General features: G+C 46.1%; 1 protein-coding gene across 3 annotated transcripts in view; it reads left to right on the top strand.

Annotated features, from left to right (window-relative positions):
• The first annotated feature begins 205 nt into the window (after positions 1–205).
• Positions 206–26,682, top strand: part of SNCAIP (synuclein alpha interacting protein) — a 320,769-nt gene continuing 294,292 nt past the window's right edge. For all 3 annotated transcript variants that reach the window (XM_073556172.1, XM_073556094.1, XM_073556231.1), the window contains exon 1: positions 206–612. The gene's annotated coding sequence lies outside the window, so the exon portion shown is untranslated. The remainder of the gene's footprint in view (positions 613–26,682) is intronic.

Genomic DNA, 26,682 nt, shown 5'->3' on the forward strand with positions numbered 1-26,682 from the left:
CACAATACACACACACACACACACTACACAATACACACACTACACAATACACACACACACACACACACTACACAATACACACACACACACACTACACAATACACACACTACACAATACACACACACACACACACTACACAATACACACACACTACACAATACACACACACACTACACAATACACACACTACACAATACACACACACACACACACTACACAATACACACACTACACAATACACACACTACACACACTACACACACACACACACTACACAATACACACACTACACAATACACACACACACACACACTACACACACACACACTACACACATACACACAGGCACTGGACGTCTCTTTTTCTCACTGGTGGTTAGTCCAGCGAATCTGCAGCATCAAACAGGCGTGGTCTGTGACAGAGGAGGCGGGACTCTAGTGCACAGCTGAAGCCAATCAGTCTCTGGGGGCGTGTCCTCCTGCCAGGATTAACCCTCTGTGAGCACGCTGGGGCCGGCGCCGCTCAGTGCCGGAGAGGCCGCTGTGCTGTGAGCTGTGGATGTGCTTCTCGCTACAGACGAAGCCAGGACCTCTCCAGCGGAGGAGACAAAGGTGACTTGTGGCTGCGGTGGTCGCGCTGGGGGGGTGACTGCTGCTGCTGGCGGGATGTGAGCGGACTGGTCCAGTGTGAGGCCCCGGGAGCAGATGCTGGATGATTGTATCCATGGTAACGCTGCCCGGAGCTTTGTTCTCGGGTGATGCAGGCCGGTCCCATCCTCGCCCTTGGACCTGGGCTGCAGGGTAATATTAGTGTATGGCTGCAGCACGTCATGTCGGGATGTGCACAGGACACACTCGTCTCCGTTGCATCTGACCGTGTGAGCTCTGCCGCATCCTGCGCCCTGGGCTGTCCGCGCTGTGTGTGAGTGTAGTAGGGGGCCAGCAGTGGCTCATGTGGCTGTGATGGTTGCCCTCTGGTACATGATGGGGTCCCTCCCTCCAGAGAGCAGACTAGTCTGGCCCAGGATCAGCTAAAGTGTGAAGGTCACGCGCCCCCTGTAATCCCCCGACAGATCCAGGCTGTGGTGTGGGGGTCTGTGTGACGTGTGGCACCGCGCCAGGACCTGATTACTGGGAACAATGGCACCAGAACACCTGCATTGTGCCAGTTCTGGCATCTGGCCTCAGCTGCCGCCTCTTTATGTGCCACTGAAGGACCTGAGACGAAGCCCGCAGTGTCCACCAACCTGTATGTCCTCAGGTACGTCAGGAGGATCACGGGACCGTCCGGCTCATCCGTCCATTAGGACACTGTCTGTCCTGCTATAGGAGCAGACAAACGGAATAAGTGATCTGCTGCCTCCATTATGTGACCAGAAGCAGAGGGGTCCCACTGATTGTTATGGGGTCCTCCTTGGTTCGAATTTTTAAAATGGAAGCAAAAGTTCTGCATTTAGGACTTTTTTCCATTCTAAAAAAACGGACCCCATGACAATCGGTGGGAGCCCCCTTGTCCTTTTCCATTACTGATGCAGCAGGATGCTTATTCCGTTTGTCTGAACAAAGCCTGAGACCTCCCGGCTGTGTTTGGTGGGGTGCCTTCTGGCTGATGCTCGGTCTGCTCCATGGACTGTGGAATAAAAGGGATTCAGCGGGGTGTATATCATGTGCAGCCTGACAGAGCCCAGTCTGTCATCACTGGGAGAAGGCTGAAAGATGGCATGGCCCCATAGCTCATATCCCGCCAGGACCCCAATTTGTAAAGGTGAGACGCGACTGTGCGCATTATTTATCTGTGGCTTCTCCTCCAAAAAAACATTACTTACATAGTAATCCAGTTGTAGTTGTTCCTGGAAGTACACTGACCATGAGAAAAGAGGTCCCCTGTCCCCCTTTTCATTGAAGTCGCAGTCCAGTATAATGGATGTAAACACTTACATGGGCTATTAACACCCAGCCTGTATATTTTGAATGTAGCCAGGGAGCACATGCCCGACTGCCCCTCCGCTCCATCATATGGGGAACAGGGACACGGATCTGTCATGTGGATAAGTCATATGTTTGGGTTCAGGGAATATTTTCTTATACTCAGAGCTGTACAGTCATGGCCAAAAGTTTAGAGAATGACACAAATATTAATTTTTACAAGGTCTACTGCTTCATTTTTTATAATGGCAATTTGCATATACTCCAGAATGTTATAAAGAGTGATCAGCTTAACAGCAATTACTTGCAAAGTCAATATTTGCCTAGAACATGAACTTTATCCCCCAAAACACATTTCAACATCATTGCAGCTCTGCCTTAAAAGGATCAGCTAACATCGTTTCAGTGATTGCTCCATTAACACAGGTGTGGGTGTTGATGAGGACAGGGCTGGAGATCAATCTGTCATGATTAAGTAAGAATGACACCACTGGACACTTTAAAAGGAGGCTGGTGCTTGGCATCATTGTTTCTCTTCTGTTAACCATGGTTATCTCTAAAGAAACACGTGCAGTCATCATTGCACTGCACGAAAATGGCCTAACAGGGAAGAGTATCGCAGCTAGAAAGATTGCACCTCAGTCAACAATCTATCGCATCATCAAGAACTTCAAGGAGAGAGGTTCCCTTGTTGCCAAAAAGGCTCCAGGGCGCCCAAGAAAGACCAGCAAGCGCCAGGACCGTCTCTTAAAAGTGTTTCAGCTGCGGGATCGGGCTACCAGCAGTGCAGAGCTTGCTCAGAAATGGCAGCAGGTAGGTGTGAGTGCATCTGCACGCACTGTGAGGCGGAGACTCTTGGAGCAAGGCCTGGTCTCAAGGAGGGCAGCAAAGAAGCCACTTCTCTCCAGAAAAAACATCATGGACAGACTGATATTCTGCAAGAGGTACAGGGAGTGGACTGCTGAGGACTGGGGTAAAGTCATTTTCTCTGATGAATCTCCTTTTCGATTGCTTGGGACATCTGGAAAACGACTTATTCGGAGAAGACCAGGTGAGCGCTACCACCAGTCTTGTCTCATGCCAACTGTCAAGCATCCTGAAACCATTCATGTGTGGGGTGGCTTCTCAGCCAAGGGAATGGGGTCTCTCTGTCTTGCCTAAAAACACAGCCATGAATAAAGAATGGTACCAGAATGTCCTCCAAGAGCAACTTCTCCCAACCGTCCAAGAGCAGTTTGACGATCAACAATGCCTTTTTCAACATGATGGAGCACCTTGCCATAAAGCAAAGGTGATAACTAAATGGCTCAGGGAACAAAACATAGAGATTTTGGGACCATGGCCTGGAAACTCCCCAGATCTTAATCCCATTAAGAACTTGTGGTCAATCATCAAGAGACGGGTGGACAAACAAAAACCTTCAAATTCAGACAAAATAAAAGCATTGATTTTGCAAGAATGGACTGCTATCAGTCAGGATTTGATCCAGAAGTTGATTGAGAGCATGCCAGGGAGAATTGCTGAGGTCCTGAAGAAGAAGGGTCAACACTGCAAATATTGACTTGCTACATTAACTCATTCTGTCAATATAACCTTTTGTTACTCATAATATGATTGCAATTATATTTCTGTATGTGATAAAAACATCTGACAAACACACATAAAAACCAGAGGCCAGCAGATCATGTGAAAATATAATATTTGTGTCATCCTCTAAACTTTTGACCATGACTGTACAGAGTATCACGCTCGCTGTGTGTCCGGTGCAGAGTGTCACGCTCGCTGTGTGTCCAGTGCAGAGTATCACGCTCGCTGTGTGTCCGGTGCAGAGTATCACGCTCGCTGTGTGTCCGGTGCAGAGTATCACGCTCGCTCTGTGTCCGGGGCAGAGTATCACGCTCGCTCTGTGTCCGGGGCAGAGTATCACGCTCGCTCTGTGTCCGGGGCAGAGTATCACGCTCGCTCTGTGTCCGGGGCAGAGTATCACGCTCGCTCTGTGTCCGGGGCAGAGTATCACGCTCGCTCTGTGTCCGGGGCAGAGTATCACGCTCGCTCTGTGTCCGGGGCAGAGTATCACGCTCGCTCTGTGTCCGGGGCAGAGTATCACGCTCGCTCTGTGTCCGGGGCAGAGTATCACGCTCGCTCTGTGTCCGGGGCAGAGTATCACGCTCGCTCTGTGTCCGGGGCAGAGTATCACGCTCGCTCTGTGTCTGGGGCAGAGTATCACGCTCGCTCTGTGTCTGGGGCAGAGTATCGCATACATTTATGACCAGTGCAGAGCACCTGAGTACCGGTGTCATGTACCCTCCACCGTGCTGTGTGGGTACCGGTGTCATGTACCCTCCACCGTGCTGTGTGAGTACCGGTGTCATGTACCCTCCACCGTGCTGTGTGGGTACCGGTGTCATGTACCCTCCACCGTGCTGTGTGGGTACCGGTGTCATGTACCCTCCACCGTGCTGTGTGGGTACCGGTGTCATGTACCCTCCACCGTGCTGTGTGGGTACCGGTGTCATGTACCCTCCACCGTGCTGTGTGGGTACCGGTGTCATGTACCCTCCACCGTGCTGTGTGGGTACCGGTGTCATGTACCCTCCACCGTGCTGTGTGGGTACCGGTGTCATGTACCCTCCACCGTGCTGTGTGAGTACCGGTGTCATGTACCCTCCACCGTGCTGTGTGGGTACCGTCCTGTGTCCTGTACCCTCCACCGTGCTGTGTGGGTACCGTCCTGCGTCCTGTACCACTGTTTCTTTACAGAAAATATTGCAGGAAATATTTAACTGTTGATGAACAGAACATTTTACCAAACTATGTTATTGAATTGATCAAAAACAGCAATTTTATGGGATATTACAGTACAAGCTCCATAGCCAGTGGCCCAATTTCACTGTAATTTTGGCTTTTTCAGATCTGTAGCTGTTAGGTCTGATGTGATGCGATGTGTTAGCAGCCAGCGACTGGCTGAGGACTATGGAAGATGTAAGTCATCAACACTTGGGATATGGAAAGTTGCCCACGTAGAGCTCAGACCCTTTAAATCTGCTGTAGAGTACTTTATAATGAAGTTGGCGACACTTTTTACAATTTATATGCAATTACTTTTCTCTCCTATGTTCCAAGTAAATCTCTCCCAAACGTTACTAGTAGCACTTAACTGCTTTTCATCGTCTAGATTTGGACAACAGACTTTTATTTTTCTTTTTTTTTTATGGAACTTTCATAAATATCCAGATATATTAGTTTTTGGCTTCATTTAGACTTTAACTGTTTTTTTTTTTTTTTTATGCATATAAGAAAAAACATGCAGATTTTTATCAGATTTTTTCTATGTGATTTTCATCCATTTTTGGTCCGTGTGTCTCTTTTTACCATCAGTGTGGCATCAATTTCTCCCAGATGCAGTAAAAGTAAAATTTCAAGCTTCTCCAACCCATTAAACAGTAAAAACAAACCCATTAATATGAATGGATGCGTTTGAACTTTGAGTCATGGATATCTCCACTTTTCTGGTCTGTGACCAAGCCCATAGACTCTAATAGGCAGCTGTCCTAACATGAAAAATGGACCTGTGGCCTAAGAGTAACAGGCACCAAAATGGCCAGGATTCAAGCATGCATCTCTGCACCTTCCTCCTCATCCACCTCCATAAGATTTTCATGTAGGCATTATCCTCTCTACTGATTACCTTAAATGAATCTAATAGATGAGAGAAGGGCATGAAATTATTCTGAATACCATAGGCCGTGTTCACACAATGCGTTTACTTTGCAATTTTTTTTTTGCCACAACTGCAGCCAAACGTAATGCTATTGTAAGATTTTACAAAAATTGGAAGAAAAAAACGTTGCAGCAAATTAAAAAAAAAAAAAAAAAAATCCCGCTGGCTGCAACTTATGAACACAGCCTGAGGCTCCATCCCCAAGACCGTAATTTTGCTTAGCAGAACCTTATATTTTTGGGATTTGGCCTTAAAGGGAGTCTGTTATAAAGTTTTTGCTACCTCATATGTGAGCAGCATGATGTAGAAAAAGAGACCCTGAACCCAGCAATGTATCACTTAGTTTACTGGGTGCAACAATTGTTATAGAATCAGAGTTATTAGATTTGGCAATGTAGAAGAGCTGAGAAAGCTGCCCCCGCCCACACCAGGCTCTGTCTGTACATTGTCTATAGACAGTGAGCTGCTAATCACAGGAGGAGGTGTGGTCAGAGGAGTGTGCAGCTAGTCACAGCAATGATAATGTCCTGGTGATAAAACCTTAATTGTCAGTAAACAGTGAGACAAGGTTGAAATCTGTGTTTTAACCCCTACCTCATGCTGTTCTCAGATTTTATATCAAAAGCCTGCTCGCAGATTCCCTTTAAGGGAAGTGATGATGCATGCTTGCCTTCATTTATAATAATACATTCTGGCAACAGAATACACCCAGAACAGGACCCCACTTTTCGGCATGGTTTTGTTTAGCCACACCCCTTTTGTGGATCTGTGCCGTTGGCATATATGCATCCTGCAGTGAGCCACAGAACAGCATGTGAACGTGGCTTTAGAAGGCAGCTCTCCAGCTGGTCAAGTAAAGCATTTATCTATGACAGTGGTCCCTGATCTGAATCGCCCCACTTACTAAAAACTACAACTCTCGGCTCATCCTGGCAGTCATGGCTGACAATGTAGGCAGGGAGTTGTTTTTTACAACAGTTGATAAGCTACAGCATTGGGATAAATGATGTAAAGACCTTTTTAAAAAAAAATGGGAGTTGGGAGAATAGTTGTGCTCTAGCATTCTATGGTGAATTGTTTATTGGATGTGCCCCCTAGTTCCGACATTGTCACCATTAGGCTGGGGCTACGCGGCGACTTTGGCCACGACACCGATGAATAGGGTCACATTGAAAACTGCAAAGTACTTTGTCAAGCAAGTCCCCAAAAGTCCGAACCAGCTGGATGTTTTGCTATTTACTGGTCCGGTTGCAGTGTGACCCCAATCACTTGCACTATGCTACAATGTTGCAGTGGGATACAGCAATCTTTGGCTTTACTACCTGTGTCATGGGCCAAAGTGACTGTGTCGCTTCAGACTTGGGCCCTATTCAGTCGTCGCTTTTCACGTATGTGTGCTGTCTGTAGCACTGACAGAACATGTACCCATTGTGGTCTATGGAGCTGTTCATATGTCTGTGGTTTTCTGCGGGCCATGTGTAATCCGTGTACTATCCGCTCAGTGGCGTAGCAACTGTTTGTGGCGCCCGGGGCGGTCGAAAAATTTACCGCCCCTTTGGTCGTTGATAATCCGGAAGCATCCGAAGAGCCCACACTACACTCAAAGATCTAATTTTTAGTCTGCTGTTATTATTTCTACATTTCTAGACTTTCATCTTCTTGCAGTTCTCTCTATATATGTATGTATTAGCTTGATGATGCTGGATGAAGGCTTCTCCCACAGAGGAGAGGAATTGCTGCTGCCGCGCCACCCCCACACACGTGCCACCTGGGGCGGACCGCCCCCCCCACGCTACGCCACTGATTCACCTTCTGATGGCCCCCGGAGCCCTTCCTGCCCTCAGCCACGTTGCCAGCATCGTCCGGTCCCAGGGATGCATTGCGCGAATCACCTGAGATGACGTAGTGAAAAGCGCAAGCATTCTGCAAGCTAAAAACACATGCGAATTCCGCATGCATTTTACCCGCGGCAGGGAGTTGCGGAAATGCTGCAGACCTTTCCGCAGCATTTCTGCAACGTGGGCACATAGCCTTAGAGATCATTGGTGGGCATACCATTTGCGAAGGAGGTAAGGGTCCACTGCCACCTCTAGCAGCTAGTGTCCCACACACAGATGCATTAAGAGGAGTTATTGGTCTGTAACATGCCCATACATGGGCCTTGCACAGGGACCCTCTTCTGTCTGCTCCTGTATGGAATAACCTACAACAGGGCCATGCCCTCTCACCCGATATTAGTGTCTGACCTTACAAATGCTCTTCTGGCTGAATGGGCAAAAATTCCTACAGACTCCAAAATCTTGTAGAAAACTCTCCCAGAAGAATGAAAGCTCTTATAGCTGCAAAATAACACGGTATAACTTCAAGATTGTAGGGGTTCTGACCACTGAGAACCCCACCGATCTTATAGAAGTGATGGAAACCAGCCGAGCTCAGCTATCTCCGGCTGTCCGAAAAGAGTAACTGGAGCAACAGTGCACATTATCGACCATCGCTCCTTACAGGGGGCTCTTCAGATTGGTAGGGGTCACAGCAGTGGGGAAGTTATTTGCTATTCCAAACATTAGAATAACCCTTTATTACCTTTAGGCCGGGGTCAGACTTGAGAGAAACTCGCACGAGTCTCGCGTCTCAATACCCGGCACTGCCGCCGGCACTCGGCATCGGAGTGCGCGGCTGCACGTGTTTCTATGCAGCTGAGCGCTCTGGTCCGAGTGCCCGAGAAAGTGCCAGGTATTGAGACGCGAGACTCGTGCGAGTTTCTTGCAAGTGTGACCCCGGCCCTAGATGGAGAATGGATGTTGTAGAAGCTCCTGTAGGTGTAATGCGGAGGTGTCCCAATACTTCATCCATATGGTGTACATAGGGATTTTTCTCTCAGGACTGACCCACTGTGGAATTTCTGCAGCAAAATCAGCCTGTCACCAAATTGCTGCTGCCGCGCCGCCCCCACACACGTGCCGCCTGGGGCGGACCGCCCCCCCACGCTACGCCACTGTATCCGCTTTGAACATTGTAGTGTAGGAGAAGCTTTGCAATTTTTTTTTTATGAAGCGAGCGAGAAAATCACTGAGGAAACCCTGATAGCAAAGATTTACTCTGATCAAACTCTAATGAATAGCGAATCCAATATATTAATGAAAATGTGTCTGCTTTTTGCATAAGAGAAAAATCCTTGGGGTCTGAGGCCTAATTCAATGTCACGGTGTGTAGCCGCACTCCGTCTGACAAGGAGAATGGTGTCCGTCAGCAGTTTAGGCTGGATTCACATTTTGCACAAGAAAAATGGAGCGACTTTGGGTATGGATTTTTATCAGATTTTGATCTGTTTTTTGGTAAAGGTGTCACTTTTTATCTGCAGGGTGACATCTTTTTTATTTTATCGCTTCAGTCACATCTGTAAAATGCTGAGGTGATTGGCTCCTTGTACTTGTTTCGGACGGTTGCAGAAGCTGCCTTCTTAGGCCGGGGTCACACTGCTATTGATTCACTTGTGCATGAGAATTGAGCTGGTTGTGCACTCCTAGGACATCCCCTTATTAGACCAAATGTTTGGCCCCGATAAAGTTATAAATCTTATGCTCCCATGTCAGCGCCGTTCCCACGGTATTGGCACTCGTTGTCCCCGAGGCATTGATGCAGTGTTCGGGCACCAGCATCACATGTCACATCAGCGCTGGCATCACTGTCTTCGCCTTCAGACAAACTGAACATGTAGAGGAAGCCAGGGATCAGCTGCAGCCCAGAATTCCTCTTCATGTTCAGTTTGTCCGAAAGCGGAGACAGTGATGCCAGCGCTGATTGGGCGCCACACTGCATCACCGCCCCTTGGAGAGCGAGTGCCAACACCGCGGGAACGGAGCCAGCACGGGAGGGGAGTATAGGATTTATTATTTTATCAGGGCTGGACATTTGTTTTAAGAAGGGGTTGTCCTAGAGGTAAACAACCCCTTTAATTGTTTGTTCCGAGTTTTACCTTAGTGTGATCTGTTGCAGTCACATGAGAGAATCGCATTCTCTGTGTTTGTGGACACAGATGACATCTGAGTGCAGTCCAGTGTTTCACCCACACACATAGACTTGTATGGGTGTGCATGATGCAACCATCGGATGTACCCCAGCATGCTGTGATTGTTTTCCCATGCCAATCTGTACTGCCCCAGATCTATGTCCCAGAGTATAGCATTGAGCTGAATGCTAGCCGACAAAACATCGGATAGCACTCTGCAATGTTATGTGGCATTGTGAGCGAGCCCTAATACATGCATTATTCTGCTCCATAAGATATGCAAGAAAAATGTAAATTAAATGAATTATTCTGGTCTGGAAACCAGAAAATGGAGCAGAATAGTGCATTTTTCCCAAGTGGATTGTCTGTCTATTTGGAAAAACGCCCCTATAGGCTAGGTAATTGGCTCTGTGCTGTCCGTGTCTTGTTCATCTCCCACACGGGCATCACACGGCCCGAAACCTTGCTTGTCTGAATGAGCCCGAAGACTGTGAAAGACAGAAAGCACATGGAGGCAACAAGGATGGCATCTGTGTGCTCGCCTTTTTTCCATTGACTTGAATGGGCCGTTTTGATCTAACAATTGTATACAAATTGGACATGTCTCCATTCATATTTGTGGACAGGTGGTCCGCAATTCACAACGGACATGTGAGCATGATCGTAGACTGTAATATGCAAAGAATATAAAGCTGGAACAGGTTCCTGAAACACATGAATGGGAACGATTTCGTACATTTCCAGGAGAAATAATAGAGGATCGGTGCAGTGTAGAGTGGGAAGAGTTGCAATTTTATGGAGAATGCAGTTATTTGCTAGCACAACATGTCAGAGCGGACAGGTCCTCCTCCATCACAGCCCTATATGTCATTCTGTCTTTACTCCTTTCGGACATAAAAGTGGTTTCCTACTGGGTAAATAAGAGGATTGTAATTCTTTTGATGAAATCTATGCACACAGAATAATGTAAGAACAATGAGTTATTTTTTTTCTTCAAAAAGAGTTTACAAGAAAAGAAAATGAAAAGCGTTGTTAATCCCTGAGGAGCTGGCAGCGGCCCAGCAATGACGGTACCAGTGCACAACTTCCACTGCTTCTCCCTCCATAGCGGAGAGTCTGGAACACTGACCTGTTTTCTTTCCTGGCTGAGTGAGTGCAATTGTATCTAGCCCGGGGTAAGACTAATACGACCAGTGTGTCTTAATTCAATTGTCCTGGCGTTCTGACGTCTCCGCTCACAGCTGACTCTGAGATGAATCGCCTGGAATAATTATTCTGGAATCGATGTTAGATTTTCATTGCCATGCTTTTCTCGAGACCAAATTTGGTAATAGCCGGCTTCTGTGGTTTCAGATTGCTGGGTTTGTGCTCTGGTATTGTTTAAGGTAAGCTTTACGTCACATGTAGAGGACCACCGGTCGTGTAGGGGGAGGCTTAATATCTTTGTGCTACAAGTCCAAAGTGGATTCAGTGTAAAATATCCTAAAGGAAACCGAACCGCAATATTGGTGACTGTACGAACGAGCCTAAAGCGGTGGTCCGATCAGGATGTGTTACCCTATTCTTAAGGGATAGGTCATCAAAGTCAGATCGGGGGGGTCAGAACCAGGTACCGCTAACGATCAGGTGGTAGATGTAAACACATGGCCCCGATTCATCACTGTATTTCTGCCAGTGTTTTGCCGTGAAACCCTCTTGATTAGTAACTTAGTGATCTGAGACAAATTCGTCAAATGATTTGTCTTTTTAGGTTGTCCTCTGTGGCTAGTTAGTTTTCTGATTTTTACTTCACTGTGTCTTTTCCAGATGTTTTATACCAGACCTGCGCAAAGTGCGGCCAGCGGGCTGAGACAGCCAAAGGGCTGAAAACCGTGACAGATAGAGAATATATTGGTGGAGGACGGAGCTGCTTCTTCCACCAGTCAGCATGTGTGACAGCAGATGTGATGACGTCACTACATCGCGACTGCTGTGCGGAGAGTCAGTGTACCTCAGACCGCAGTAGAGCGCCGGGGGAACCGGAGCGCTGGGAGTATTTGTGGTTTGTTTTTTATATGTGTATGAGGTGTGTTCCTGTATACTGTATATAGGGAATGTGGCGTAGCGCCTACTGTGTGTGTTGGGGGAACACTCGCTTGGCAGCGGATTGACGTAGTCGGGCACGGTTTTCCACACAACAGTCCATAGGGTTTATTTAAACATCATAAACCGCACCGTAAGCCAGTTTGCACACCACCAGCTTACACGTAGTCCATTACCTCATCACGTGTGGCTTTACAAAGCATTCACTAGTCACACCGGACTCTCTCCCAGTCACCGGGTGACCGCACAGTTCAGTAACTGACCATTGTCAATGCACATAGTTCTTTCCCCATACCCGGGGTTACCTCTCAGGAGCTCCTGCTCCACAGGTTGACTCCTCATCAGTCCAAGGTCCTCAACAGGACAGCATCTTTCTCAGTGTGGGGCCGTCACAGGCTCTGCCCACACATGTGGCCTGTCCGGGTGCTATTCAAGACATGTCCAACACTCAGGTCCAAGGTTTCACCACGTGCTCCAGGAATCCGATCCTACTCCCAGGATCTTCCAACACAGACCTTGCACCAATTCAGGTACACACTCTGACCATGTGACCAAAATTCAGTCATATTATATGGTTGTAACCATCCCCATGGATGGGCGGTACATGTGTGGTTAGTCAAATCCCGCCCAGCTCTCTGACTAACCCTATAAGCCACCCTTATAAGTAATGCACAACAAATACTTGTGGAACTATAAGGCTGTGTGCACACGCTGCGGATTAGGTGCGGATTCATCCGCGCGGATTTTGTAAAATCCGCAGGTGAAACCGCAGGTCAAAAGACCTGCAGTTTTACCTGCGGATTGCTCTGCGGTTTTTCATCTCCTCAATGGAAGAGATGGCAAACCGCAGGAGAATTGAAAATCGTAGTACTGTACACCGCAGCGGCCAAAACCGCTGCGGAACCGCAGCAAAATCCGCAGCGTGTGTGCACAGCCTAAGTCCCAGCATAATGATATAATTTTGGGCTCTTACAGCGCAGAGAACCTCTGCGACACATACCGGCCTTTTACAATAATGCCAGACCCTAATTCACCATCATAATTATGCCTCCAAGCGTATCCTAAAGAGCACACACAGCGCCCCCTAGCTGTAACAGAGGTTACTGCATCACAGGAGCTAAATGGGGGCTCATACTATATAAAGGGACATTGTGATGGCTCATTGTATGTAGAGAGGCTATGTGGAGGCTCATACTGTATATAGGGGCAATGTGGGGGCTCATACTGTATATAGGGACAAGGTGATGGCTCATTGTATATAGAGCGGTTATGTGGGGGCTCATCTAATATATAAAGCTCAAGTGTATGTATGTATATGTGTGTGTATGTATGTATGTCCGGGATTGGCATCCGCACCGTCGCAGCTACAGCCACAAAATTTGGCACAGTCACACGTTTGGATCCCGAGAGTGTCCTAGGCTATGTTGTGAGGCGAAATTTTAATCTCGCGCGTTCCAATTCACCAAACAATTTTGCCCCTATCTACATAATGGGGGGAAAAAGTGTGTATCAAGCCCCGCCCCTCATTATGATGTCATAATGGTTGCCATGGTGACGCTGATGTCATCATAGGTTGCAAGCCCCGCCGCTCATTATGATGTCATAATGGTTGACTATGGGATGGAGGATGTGTGATGGGTATATGGGCACTGGACTATGGGATGGAGGATATGTATGACGGGTATATGGGCACTGGACTATGGGATGGAGGATGTGTGATGGGTATATGGGCACTGGACTATGGGATGGAGGATATGTATGACGGGTATATGGGCACTGGACTAGGGGATGGAGGATGTGTGATGGGTATATGGGCACTGGACTATGGGGTGGAGGATATGTATGATGGTTATATGGGCACGGGCCTATGGGATGGTGGATATGTATGCTGGGTATATGGGCACGGGACTATGGAATGGAGGCTATGTATGATGGGTATATGGGCATGGGACTATGAGATGAAGGATGTGTGATGGGTATATGGGCACTCGACTATGGGATGGCGAATATGTATGATGGGTATATGGGCATGGGACTATGGGATGGAGAATATGTGTGATGGGTATATGGGCATGGGACTATGGGATGGAGGATGTGTGATGGGTATATGGGCATGGGACTATGGGATGGAGGATATGTATGATGGGTATATTGGCACGGGCCTGTGGGATCGTGGATATGTATGATGGGTATATGGGCACGGGACTATGGGATGGAGGATAATTATAATTTGCTATAACTAACCACAGTTAGTTACTATGCCCGGGCAGCGCCGGGCTCTTCACCTAGTGCTCTATATAGAAGATTATGTAGGGTGTTCATACTGATGGCACACAAAGCCATAGACTTGTATTGTCCCTTGTCATCTGATAAAAAACAGGACTATGTGAACAGCATCATAAATTGTAATGGGTACATGAGGCATTTGTGAAAAAATGGATACCACTCATACTGGACACACGGATATGTGAATGCATTTACTGCAGTTTTACCATCTTGGCAGGTTTATAAAAAGGACCGGCAGTCAGGGCGGTTTCACACGTCCAGATAATTCCGGTACAGGAAAAACCGGTACCGGAGCTGTCCATGTGGATATGTAGGCAATCCGTGTGTGATCCGTGTGCTATCCGTATGTCCGTGTGTACCGTCCGTGTGTGATCCGTATGTTGTCCGTGTCGAGAAAAAATTGGTTTCAATATTAACCCTATGACTCCTAAAAACGCACACGGATCGCACACGGACAGCATCCGTGTGCGGTCCGTGTTTACACGGACCCACTGACTTGTATGGGTCCGTGTGATCCGTGCTGTTGCACAAAAATGGACATGTCAGCGTATTTTGCACACGGACATACGGTCCGTGAAAACAGGCTGACATCTGCATAGACACATTCATTAGAATGTGTCTGTGTGTCAGTGTCTCCGGTACGTGAGAAATCTGTCACTACACGTACCGGAGCCACTGACGTGTGAAACTGGCCTAAAGCACTGATGGCACACTGACAAACTGATCTGAAACACTAATGGCACACTGACAAACTGATCTGAAACACTGATGGCACACTGACACACTGATCTAAAACACTGATGGCACACTGACACACTGATCTAAAACACTGATGGCACGCTGACACACTGATCTGAAACACTGAGGGCACACTGACAAACTAATCTGAAACACTGAGGGCACACTGACAAACTGATCTGAAACACTGATGGCACACTGATCTGAAACACTGATGGCACACTGGCACACTGATCTGAAACACTGATGGCACACTGACACACTGATCTGAAACACTGATGGCACACTGACACACTGATCTGAAACACTGATGGCACACTGACACACTGATCTGAAACACTGATGGCACACTGACACACTGATCTGAAACACTGATGGCACACTGACACACTGATCTGAAACACTGATGGCACACTGACACACTGATCTGAAACACTGATGGCACACTGACACACTGATCTAAAACACTGATGGCACGCTGACACACTGATCTAAAACACTGATGGCACGCTGACACACTGATCTAAAACACTGATGGCACACTGGTGGCACACTGACACACTGATCTAATGATCTAAAACACTGATGGCAGTGGCACACTGATGGCACACTGACACACTGATCTAAAACACTGATGACACACTGGTGGCACACTGACACACTGATCTAATGATATAAAACACTGATGGCACACTGACACACTGATCTGAAACACTGATGGTACACTGACACACTGATCTAAAACACTGATGACACACTGATCTAAAACACTGATGGCACGCTGACACACTGATCTGAAACACTGATGGTACACTGACACACTGATCTAAAACACTGATGACACACTGATCTAAAACACTGATGGCACACTGACACACTGATCTGAAACACTGATGGTACACTGACACACTGATCTAAAACACTGATGACACACTGATCTAAAACACTGATGGCACGCTGACACACTGATCTGAAACACTGAGGGCACACTGACAAACTAATCTGAAACACTGATGGCACACTGACACACTGATCTGAAACACTGATGGCACACTGACACACTGATCTGAAACACTGATGGCACACTGACACACTGATCTGAAACACTGATGGCACACTGACACACTGAACTGAAACACTGATGGCACACTGACACACTGATCTGAAACACTGATGGCACACTGACACACTGATCTGAAACACTGATGGCACACTGACACACTGATCTAAAACACTGATGGCACGCTGACACACTGATCTAAAACACTGATGGCACGCTGACACACTGATCTAAAACACTGGTGGCACACTGACACACTGATCTAATGATCTAAAACACTGATGGCAGTGGCACACTGATGGCACACTGACACACTGATCTAAAACACTGATGACACACTGGTGGCACACTGACACACTGATCTAATGATATAAAACACTGATGGCACACTGACACTGATCTGAAACACTGATGGCACACTGACACACTGATCTGAAACACTGATGGCACACTGATCTAAAACACTGATGGCACACTGACACACTGATCTAAAACACTGATGACACACTGGTGGCACACTGACACACTGATCTAATGATATAAAACACTGATGGCACACTGACACTGATCTGAAACACTGATGGCACACTGACACACTGATCTGAAACACTGATGGCACACTGATCTAAAACACTGATGGCACGCTGACACACTGATCTAAAACACTGATGGCACGCTGACACACTGATCTAAAACACTGATGGCACGCTGACACACTGATCTAAAACACTGATGGCACACTGGTGGCACACTGACACACTGATCTAATGATCTAAAACACTGATGGCAGTGGCACACTGATGGCACACTGACACACTGATCTAAAACACTGATGACACACTGGTGGCACACTGACACACTGATCTAATGATATAAAACACTGATGGCACACTGACACACTGATCTGAAACACTGATGGCACACTGACACTGATCTGAAACACTGACGGCACACTGACGGCACACTGATCTGAAACACTGATGGTACACTGACACACTGATGGAACACTGACACACTGATCTAAAACACTGATGGAACACTGACACTGATCTAAAACACTGATGGCACACTGACGGCACACTGACAGACTGATCTAAAACACTGATGGGACACTGACACACTGATGGCACACTGACAGACTGATCTAAAACACTGATGACACACTGATCTGAAACACTGATGACACACTGACTCACTGACAGCACTCTGACACACTGATGACAGCAGTACTGTTTTTCCACTATCGGTTTTCATGGTAGTTAATAGTGATGAGTGAACGTGCTGAGATAAGGTGTTAATTGATCATGCACAGGTGCTAACCAAGTGTCATCAGCGTGCTCGAAAAATATGTTCACGTCCTCGTGGCTGCATGTCCCGTGGCTGTTCGCCAGCTGCAACACATGCATGGATTGCCTGTTTGTTAGGCAGTCGAACAGCCACAAGACATGCGGGCACAAAGACTCAAACATATTTTTCAAGCACGCCGAAGACACTCTGGTAGCACACAAGCATGCTCAGATAACACCTTATCCCAGCACGTTCACTCACTCTTAGTTGACCATCTCCCACACAGGACCAGGGAGCCATCATGGTCAGTGTGTCCTAGGATTGTATATCTAGCCAATTTAAAGACAACATGGCCGGCAGCGAGGCGCAGAATAGGCTCATTGCGTTAGGATTCCCGTCACATGTAGGATGATATTTTACTTCCAGTTCCCACTAGTGTTTTCCATCATAGGACAGCGCTGCAGGATAATATGCGGATATTTCTCCTGCCAGGTCCCTCGGGAGGTGTGTGTATGTTTTCTTCATCTCCGGACCAGTCTGGTAATGGTGGTAGTTTGCTGTATAAAGAGTTAAGATTGGAGCATATGTTTTTCTGTTAGTTCCTGGAGGGTTTGGAGATTTTTGTGTCTTTATTTGCTTAATAAGACACATAATCTGAAACAGAATTTTTAGTAAAAGGCTTAGCAGAATGTTTGGATTAAAATAATATGGTAATACCATCTTAAATTCTGACCCTCTTTACTCAGCTGTCCTCTAGGATATCACATGTCATAGAATCAAAAGGGTTAAGAATAGCAATCCCCTGAGTTATCCACAAAGGAAACTATTGGGAATGTTCAATGCATTTGTGAAATGTATCTGTTGATTAGAAGAAATTAGAAATGAAACAATTGCTTAATCAGGCGAAAGCGAATGACAAATACTGAGCAGATACCAGGTTCTCTGAGCCAGAGGTACAAAATACTCCAACCCATTCTCGTATTATACTGTGCCAAAATGCTACCCTATCTAAGAGCAGCGTGAGACCCTGATTCCAGCAATGTGTCACTTACTGGGCTGCTTGCTGCAGAATTCATCAAATCCCTGTTTTTATCTGTTGCAGGTCTATCAGTTCTCTGAATGCTGATCTCTGTGTAATCACCCCCCACCACTGAATGGAAGCTTTCTGTGTACACTGTGCATAGCCAGAAATCTGCCAATCAGTGGTGTGGGCGGGGTTATACAGAGCTCAACATTCAGATATGCAGCAGATAAAACAGTGATATTACTAAAGCGGCAGCAAACAGCCCAGTAAGTGTCTTATCGCTTTAATCAGGGTCTCTTGCCCATACATACAGACCTTATGAATATGGAGGACTACCTGGCAGCAGGATTACTAGTCCTCTAGTTAAAATCTGCTGATTAAAATAGTGATTACTTTTCAAAACTACAGCAAAAAACTCAGTAAGTGACACATCGCTGAAATCAGTGTCTCTCTTCCCTACATCATACTGCTCTCAGATTAGGTGGCAAAAATGTTGTGAACGTTTCCCGTTAATGACCTTTTGCTTAAAACTCTGACAATGTTGCCCATCACATTGAGTGAGTCCTCAGCCGAGCGTCCCTGTGTTCTCTACAAGCGAGCTGTTTGCCGATTCATCTCTCGTGGCAGGTTATATCATGGATAACATCTGATGTATCAGATCCTTCTCTCCCACACTGTCATGTGTCGGGGGATCACGAGGCCCCCATACGCAGTAGACTGTCGGTTGGTCCTGCTGATATTGGTGGGTTAGACTTTGGTTAAGCTGAAGAGCTGATAATCCCCATGGCAGGTAGATTTCCATGCAGCTATTCTCCGCTTTGTGTTCATGAGATTTATGAATGTCTTCCACTTACATCCACCCTAAATACACAATTTGTGACCGTAGCGCCCGATTGACCATTTCCTTTTTTGCTTAAGCCGCTTCTCGTTTTTTGTTGAACTTTTTTTTTTCACCAACTACTTTAAAATGGAGCATGCAGCTCATGAACTTTGCTAAAAGTCACACGTTTTGCTAAATGGTGCTAAGGCTACTTTCAGACTTGCGTTATGAAGCGCAGTGCAGGGCCGCCGCTAAGCTCCACCCCTGACCGCGCCTCCTCCGGTCAGCTCCTATGGGCGCATGACGCTACATGCGACCGGCGTACCCTATATTTAGCGTTGGGTACGCTGGCTGTGCGCTGAGCACACAAAAAATGCAACATGGTGCGTTTGGTGCACGTCAGCGCAGCACCAGAAGGGCGCATGCGCCGGCAAAAGCAGACCAGCGTACCCAACGCTAAATATAGGGTATGCCGGTCGCATGCAGCGTCATGCGCCCATAGGAGGAGCTGACCGGAGGAGGCGCGGCTGGGGGCGGAGCTTAGAGGCGGCCTTGCGCTGCGCCTCATAATGCAAGTCTGAGGCTGGTTTCACACTTGCGTTTTGTTGCACAAAAAAGCATGCGTTTTTTTCCCTATACTTTACATGGGTGCGCATACACATGCCTTTGTATGCGCATGCGTTTTTTTGTAGTGTGCGCTCAGGCGCACAAAATGCATCCTGTTGCATTTTTTGTGCGTCCGACTTGCCCCCAAAAAACGCATGCGCACGCAATGCTTTTTTTTTCACCCAAACACCCATTATAGTCTATGGGTGCGCATACCCGCAAGAAAACGCACACAAACGCATGATGCATTTTTTATGTGCTTTTGCACTGCGCACGGTGCGCAGCGCAAAAAAATGCAAGTGTAAAAGTAGCCTGAAAGTAGCCTAAGACGGCGGGGGGGGGGGGGGCAGAGGTACATTTGTGCCAAACTTTGCGACTTTTTACAAAGTTGCAAATTTATCAATTGGCCACCAATTTCCAGAAACCTCAAACCTGGCCTACAATGATGAACATTAAAAAAACAGGTGAAAACATATAAAGGTACGTGCACACGCTGCGGAATCTGCTGCGAATTCATCCACGCGGATTTTGCAAAATCCTGCGGTTTATCTGCGGATTGGCCTGCGGTTTTGCCCTGCGGTTTTTCATCTCCTCAATGGAGGAGATGGCAAACCGCTGCTGAAACCGCAGAAAGAATTGACATGCAATTCTTTTTGCGGATTTGAAACCGCTGCACAATCCGCTCTGAAAATTCCGCAGCATGTGTCCATCTCCCGTGTAAGATGAAGCACGTCTGAGAATGATTACAGCGGAATTGTGTGGAGAAGAATGGGATGAGTGACAGATCATGGAATGGAAAAAGTCATATGTCCATAAAGGCTGAAGTTGGCTTTGTGTATATTCACATTTACAACTATACCACATACTACACAAAGCTGCATTCAATATGAAAAAACACAACATTGTTTTATATTTGAAATCCTTGTCAAAAACTCATGCTTTCGGTCAATGTCGTTTCTGGTTTGATGTGGTTTTTGAAGGCTTTTTTTTGTCTACGTTTTTTTTTTTGCTGTGGATTTCACTTGGAATCTGCCTAATAGACATGACATGACAGTACTTTTTTCCCGCAGGGCAGTTTTTCAAGGCTCATCTGTAGTGTTTTTTTTTCTCCAAAATATTCTGTGCAGATGTTTCCTATTGGATGATAATGGAATTGTGAAGGCATCGTTCACATGTGTAGGATGCGGGTTGGCGTTGATCGTTCACATGTGTAGGATGCGGGTTGGCGTTGATCGTTCACATGTGTAGGATGCGGGTTGGCGTTGATCGTTTACATGTGTAGGATGCGGGTTGGCGTTGATCGTTTACATGCGTCGGATGCGGGTTGTCATTGATAGTTCACATGCGTAGGATGCGGGTTGTCGTTGATCATTCATATGTGTAGGATGCGGGTTGTCGTTGATCGTGCACATGCGTAGGATGCGGGTTGTCGTTGGATATATGATCCGAATCGAATTCTGATCTTATTTCCTACGGTGCATTAATAACCGTAGGAAAAGTTCTCATTTTCCATTTGCGACACACTATCGCCGTGTGATAGGCTTTTTTAATCTCTGGGCATCATGCGTTAAAGAGAGGATGATGGCCCTCATCTGCTCAGTGACCACAAATAAGATGAAATGTACATATTTTTATAAAACAATATTCAGATATCCCATTCTCCTGATTTCTATTCATAAAGAAGTCACTTTATGGCCAGAGCATTTGATGCGAAGCCTTTGCTGTAGTAAAGAATCTCCCGTCGGTTTTTGAAATGTTGCAGGAACTCATTGCTTCTCATTTTCTTACTTTATATTATCAGATTCGCTTTAGGGTTTGTTTTTTTTTGACGTTTCTAGAACAGATCCTACTAAATGCTAAAAAGCTACCTAGACCCCCTGATAATCGTATGAGGACTGTGCAGTTAGAACTGTCAGATCTTGTAGGAAAGGTTTTTTGTGATTACATTCAGCCATTGTTAGTATCTGTTATATGTTAGATGTAAAGTACATTTGGCCAATGTTAGATAAGCAGAGAAAATAATTAGGGACAAGTCTGTAAGACCTGGGTGGATCTCTGTAAATCAAGGACAAATGGCAACCACATCCTCACGGCTTCATCTGTCCGGTTACTGTTCCGTATCCCATCTACTGTAATGTACACTGCGTTCCCATATGGACTGTCTTTCTTCCAAACCATCCACGGCTCCGAGGCTGCCAGACTATTTTATCTCACATGCAGAGCTTTACTTTTTTTTCTTCCTTTAGCCTGTAACGTAAATTGTTAGCCCTATAAAACCTTTTTTCCTATCGTCCCATATAGAAGCCACATTTCTGTCCCCTGTGATTGGATCCTCCATCACATCTCACTCCCAAACCACTCAACTAATTTTCACTCCTCTAGAACTAAAATTACCAGTGCAAACATCGCCCACGGACAAACTCCTAGCCCTAATGATGACTTTCATTACATGCCTGGCGTAGGACTCGCAGCATTCACTGGCAGCCGTGTCTCTTGAGCTGGACGCTCTTTATAGAATAATAAATATTACCGTTCCCTACTAAGGCCGGGATCACACAAGCAAGAAACTCGGACGAGTCTCGCATCTTAATACTGACACTCGGGAGCGGAGCGTGCGGCCACATAGAAATACATGCAGCCTCACGCTCCGCCAGTGCCAGCGGCAGTGCCAGGTATTAAGATGCGAGACTCGTCCGAGTTTCTCCCATGTGAGATCCCGGCCTAATGGTGATCATTGGGCGGCAGCATTTATGGAATATTGGCACTGGTTCCTTAGACTTGGGCTACGTTCCCACAATACGCTTTTGGTGTGTTTTTGGCGCTGCATATTTTTTGCAGAGTCCAAAACACAGCATCTTACATTTCCAGCAAAGTGAACGGGATCTATAAAAGCCCCATGCCCACCGTGCTTCCTTTTAACACAGCGTAAACTGACCTGTGGTCCATGCTTCAAATTCACAGCATGCCAATCGGCTCAGGACGTTCTCGCGCGATCAGCAATAACCAGCGGGGGAGCCGGTCGGAGGTAAGTATCACATGTGTCACGGTCCTGTTAAGGTCGGCGCGCAGCCACCGCTGAGCAAGGACTCGCCCACACTGCAGAGGGGCACGGGGTCAGACACGGCCGGATAGTTCAAGGAAACAGGACCTGGAGAAGCTAAAGTCAGTGAGCAGTGAAGGACCTACGGTCATGTGACCACAAGGGGGCGGGGCTTAGCATCCTGCTATCAGATAGTCAGAACACTAATACAGGAATTCTCAAAGTCAGACAAACCGGGTCATACACAGAGATAACGGTAAAGTACCAGGGATGAGACAGAACGGAGAGTCGGGGCCAAGCAGAGATCAAAACCAAACAGACATAGAAGGTACCAAGCAGAATCCAACAAGCAGTATCCAGAGAACAGACCGAGTCATACACAGAGTATCAGATAGACAAGAACACAGCACCAACACACTCAGGGGTCACCACACTATGCCAAGGGCGAAAGTATAACTGACGGGGATGGGAGCATCCTGAGGCTATAAGAAGCTATCCCAGAACCAGGGAGAGGCCACAATCATAAGCCCCAGGTGTGCAGGTAAGCCTGCACTGGGATCACAACCTTTTACCCCAGAAATGCCAGTCATCAGCACTGGTTCCAGACATTAACCGCACATGTTCGAGTCAAACCCGCACTGAGATCATGACAACATGTAGCAATATCGCTAGCAATATCGCTGCTGCGTCACAAAATCGGTGACGCTTTAGTGATATTGCTAGCAATATCGCTATGTGTAAAGCCCCCTTAATTCTTTGGCCCTGAGGAAGTGGCAGGTTTGCCACGAAACGTGTCGGCACAATAAAGCTTTGACGAATAATCCTATCCTTGTGTGGTCAGCGCGGATACATTGAAAAACCCGGTCTTTTTCTTCCTCCTTTGTGACATTGGTATCTACGGGAGTCTTGCAGCGACCACTTGTTCCTTTTACATTCAGCAAGGGGTTGTGACTGTTCACAACCTGTAAAGGTGAGTGCACTAACCGTGTATTGTCACCAAAAATTTCACTTTTATCACCCTATGTGTGCTCTCTTTCCTTAATTTCAGACTTTTCCCATAGACTTTCATTAGATGTGCAAATTCTGAAGGTAAAAAATGCGCAGACGTTTTAAGTGCGTTTCCCAGCGGACAGGCATCAAACACGCATGTTGACACTTGGATCAAAACCGGACATGTCTCCAATTTTTTTTTCAGTTGACCACTTGGTTCAAGGAAAAAAATTGGATATGTGCACAGCTCTGTAGAATCTCATGGGTACAAGGGCTATCCATGAAAGCCACGGATGACATTCATCCAAGAACATCAGTTGTGTGTATGAGCCTTTATTGTAAGGCTTTAAAAAAAGAACCCAAATGATGAATCAGCTCACGAAGATTTATTTTGTTTTTATGATTTTTTTTTTACTAACGTCCTTTTCCCTTTTTTGTCTTGTGGTATTAGTTGCCACACGCGATTCATGAATTAGGTGCAAAATTGCTCTTTCTTCCTATCGTGAGCTGTTTTTGTGACTTTTGGCGCTAAAAGTCTCAAATTGCGGTAATATACTGACGTACACAAAAATACATAGAGAGGGTGGGACTGACGTGTAATTGCACCACATTTTGTAACTTTTTAAAAAGCTGCAATTGATTAACCCAGTTAAAACATCCGGAATGGCAAGATTCCACCCACAAAGCGGAAAACAAAGCAAAAAACAGGTGAGCATATATAAGATAGACTTCTAAAAATGCACAAATAGAATAATGAATTGGGTGCAAACAAGCGAAAAGACGCAAAACACATAAAACTAGACAAAAAACAGGCTCAAAGGCAATGATGGATCTGGGCCATAATGTTATCTTCAGAGTGTTTGATTTTTCACCAATGAATGATCATATTGTGCATACGCCATTCGTATCTTTAAAGGGGTTGTCCACTACTTGTCCCCTTTGTCACATGACTGCTGCAGACATCCTTTATGATGGAGGTCACTGATTGGCTGCAGTAGGTGTGTGACATAATGTCACATTACCACCAGGAGCCACACAGTCTGGAGATGGAAGGAGTAGCGCCTGTCCGCGAGTTACGTATGCACTTTTTTATCTTTTGCAGCAGGCAGGCGCTATTAAAAAGGTGTTGACCAATAGCGCACAACACCATTAGCCTGCTATGACATGAAGCAAAATTTAACTTCGGGAAGGTTTTCTCATGAATGACATGTGTTTACTATCAAGGTGATAAATGTCTGATTGCTGAGGCTCCCACCACCTCGACCACTAGAACTCTGGGGTCTCCCTTTCTGTGGATAGGTGATAAGTGACTTTCTTGGGAAAACCTAGTTAACGTGTAATAATTTTGTAGTACTAACTGTGCCATAAAGCTGGATCTAGTTCATTGCCTCCCAGTATTTAAGACAATTAACCAGTTTATGCCATCATTAATATTTCATGTGTCCTGGGTGAAGGGACTAATACGACTATTCATCTACGGAAAGACAAGGGCATCGGGCAGGAAAAATTCGACCTGCCTAAGCTATTTTGTTCTGATATCTGACCTGGGATGAGGTGGCGGAGAGAGGGCTTATTACAGATTATGGGCGATTTCTGGGACACTAGCGGTTATGAATTACTTGCCATTTGAATTTCTACCATGAAGCATTGGTTTTGCGTAAAATTCAATTGATCTCTCCATGTTTACCTGTGAATCTACCCAAATATATTGAATAATCAATGCTGTATTAGTGTTGACTCAAAATATAGTGCTAAAAATAGGCACCAAATACGCTTACGCTATATAGCCATATGGGCATTTGACTCTCTATGATCATTTTAAAGGCACCAAGTATAATATGTAATAGAAAAAATACTAAAAAGATTGGTTATTGTGCCGTTCCTGTTTTTTTTACTTATACGTCCTTATACGGACCTGACATCTGATAAATGGTGCTTAAATCCACGGACAGCATATGTCAGATACTGGCGGAATTATTTCAGCCATGTATGCTTGTTTTTAAAACGCTGCGTCATTTCAGAGAAAAACATACCAATCGAGCCGCATGGGAGACTAGTTGGACATAGGGTCTCTGGCTGTTGTTTCTGCCCGCCTGCTGCCAGTGACCTGTCAATCATTGGGAGCGGGCGGTGAGAGGCCACCAGGGACCTGCCTGTCCAGCAAATCTCCTGTGCGGCTCAGAACCTGGTGGCTCTTAAAGGATGTTTTTCTATGAAACGCCGCAGTGTTTCCATGTCAAACATACGGTGTTTGGCTGAAATCATGCAGCCAGTGCGTGATACATGCTGCCTGTGGATTGGGCAGCATGTATCCGCTGTCAGGTTCCCTTTAATAAACTGACAACTGGGGTTTATCAGTTGGGGATGTGTCCTGCACAGTCTGACATTGTCCAATCAGTGCTGATCGTGTCAAGCAATGTGGAGACGCAACCTTTTGACAATTTAATCATAGATTTTCTAGATGAAAAATCGAGAAATGGCAGAATATTGAGTTCTGTTAAAATCAGGATTTGGAATTGGTATTACAATGGAGAACAACTCGTGTGCTAAAGCCGACTTGTTAAGAGAGGTGACAGCTGCCGGTGAGGCACCTCGGGCGCAGAAGAGGTTAATTTGCACAGGATATTACACCGGAGGACAGCTGCTTTCTGTGGGAGATTATCTCACTTTGTAAATTGCTGGGTTTCCTTAATGTCCATTATTTATTTTCCGTCCTTGAAGGTTATTATCAGTTTTTTCGTTTTCACATAAAAGACTATGTAAAGTAGAAAGATAAAGTGGAATGCTGCGGAAAAGGGATCACATTCCTTAAAGTGATAAGAAGGTTGTAGGGAAAGTGCACCCAAAAAGAAATAATGTTACTTGGAATAAAAAGGGATCAACATTTCAAGAAGGATAAAAAGTGCATTTAGTTGTGGCCAAAAGTTTTAAGACTGATTCAAATTCTGGATTTCACAAAGTGTGCTTCGTCAGTGCTATTATATATATTTTAGGGTGCATTCAGACATCCTTATAAAGCCGTCTGAGACCGCTTCATAGAAATATATGAAGCTGGTACGCTCGGGTCCGGAGACTTTCCTGCCAGTCCGTGCA

This window comes from Dendrobates tinctorius, unplaced genomic scaffold, assembly GCF_039654945.1.
Source record: "Dendrobates tinctorius isolate UK_male_01 unplaced genomic scaffold, ASM3965494v1 ptg000003l, whole genome shotgun sequence".
In the NCBI taxonomy this organism is placed as follows: domain Eukaryota; kingdom Metazoa; phylum Chordata; class Amphibia; order Anura; family Dendrobatidae; genus Dendrobates; species Dendrobates tinctorius.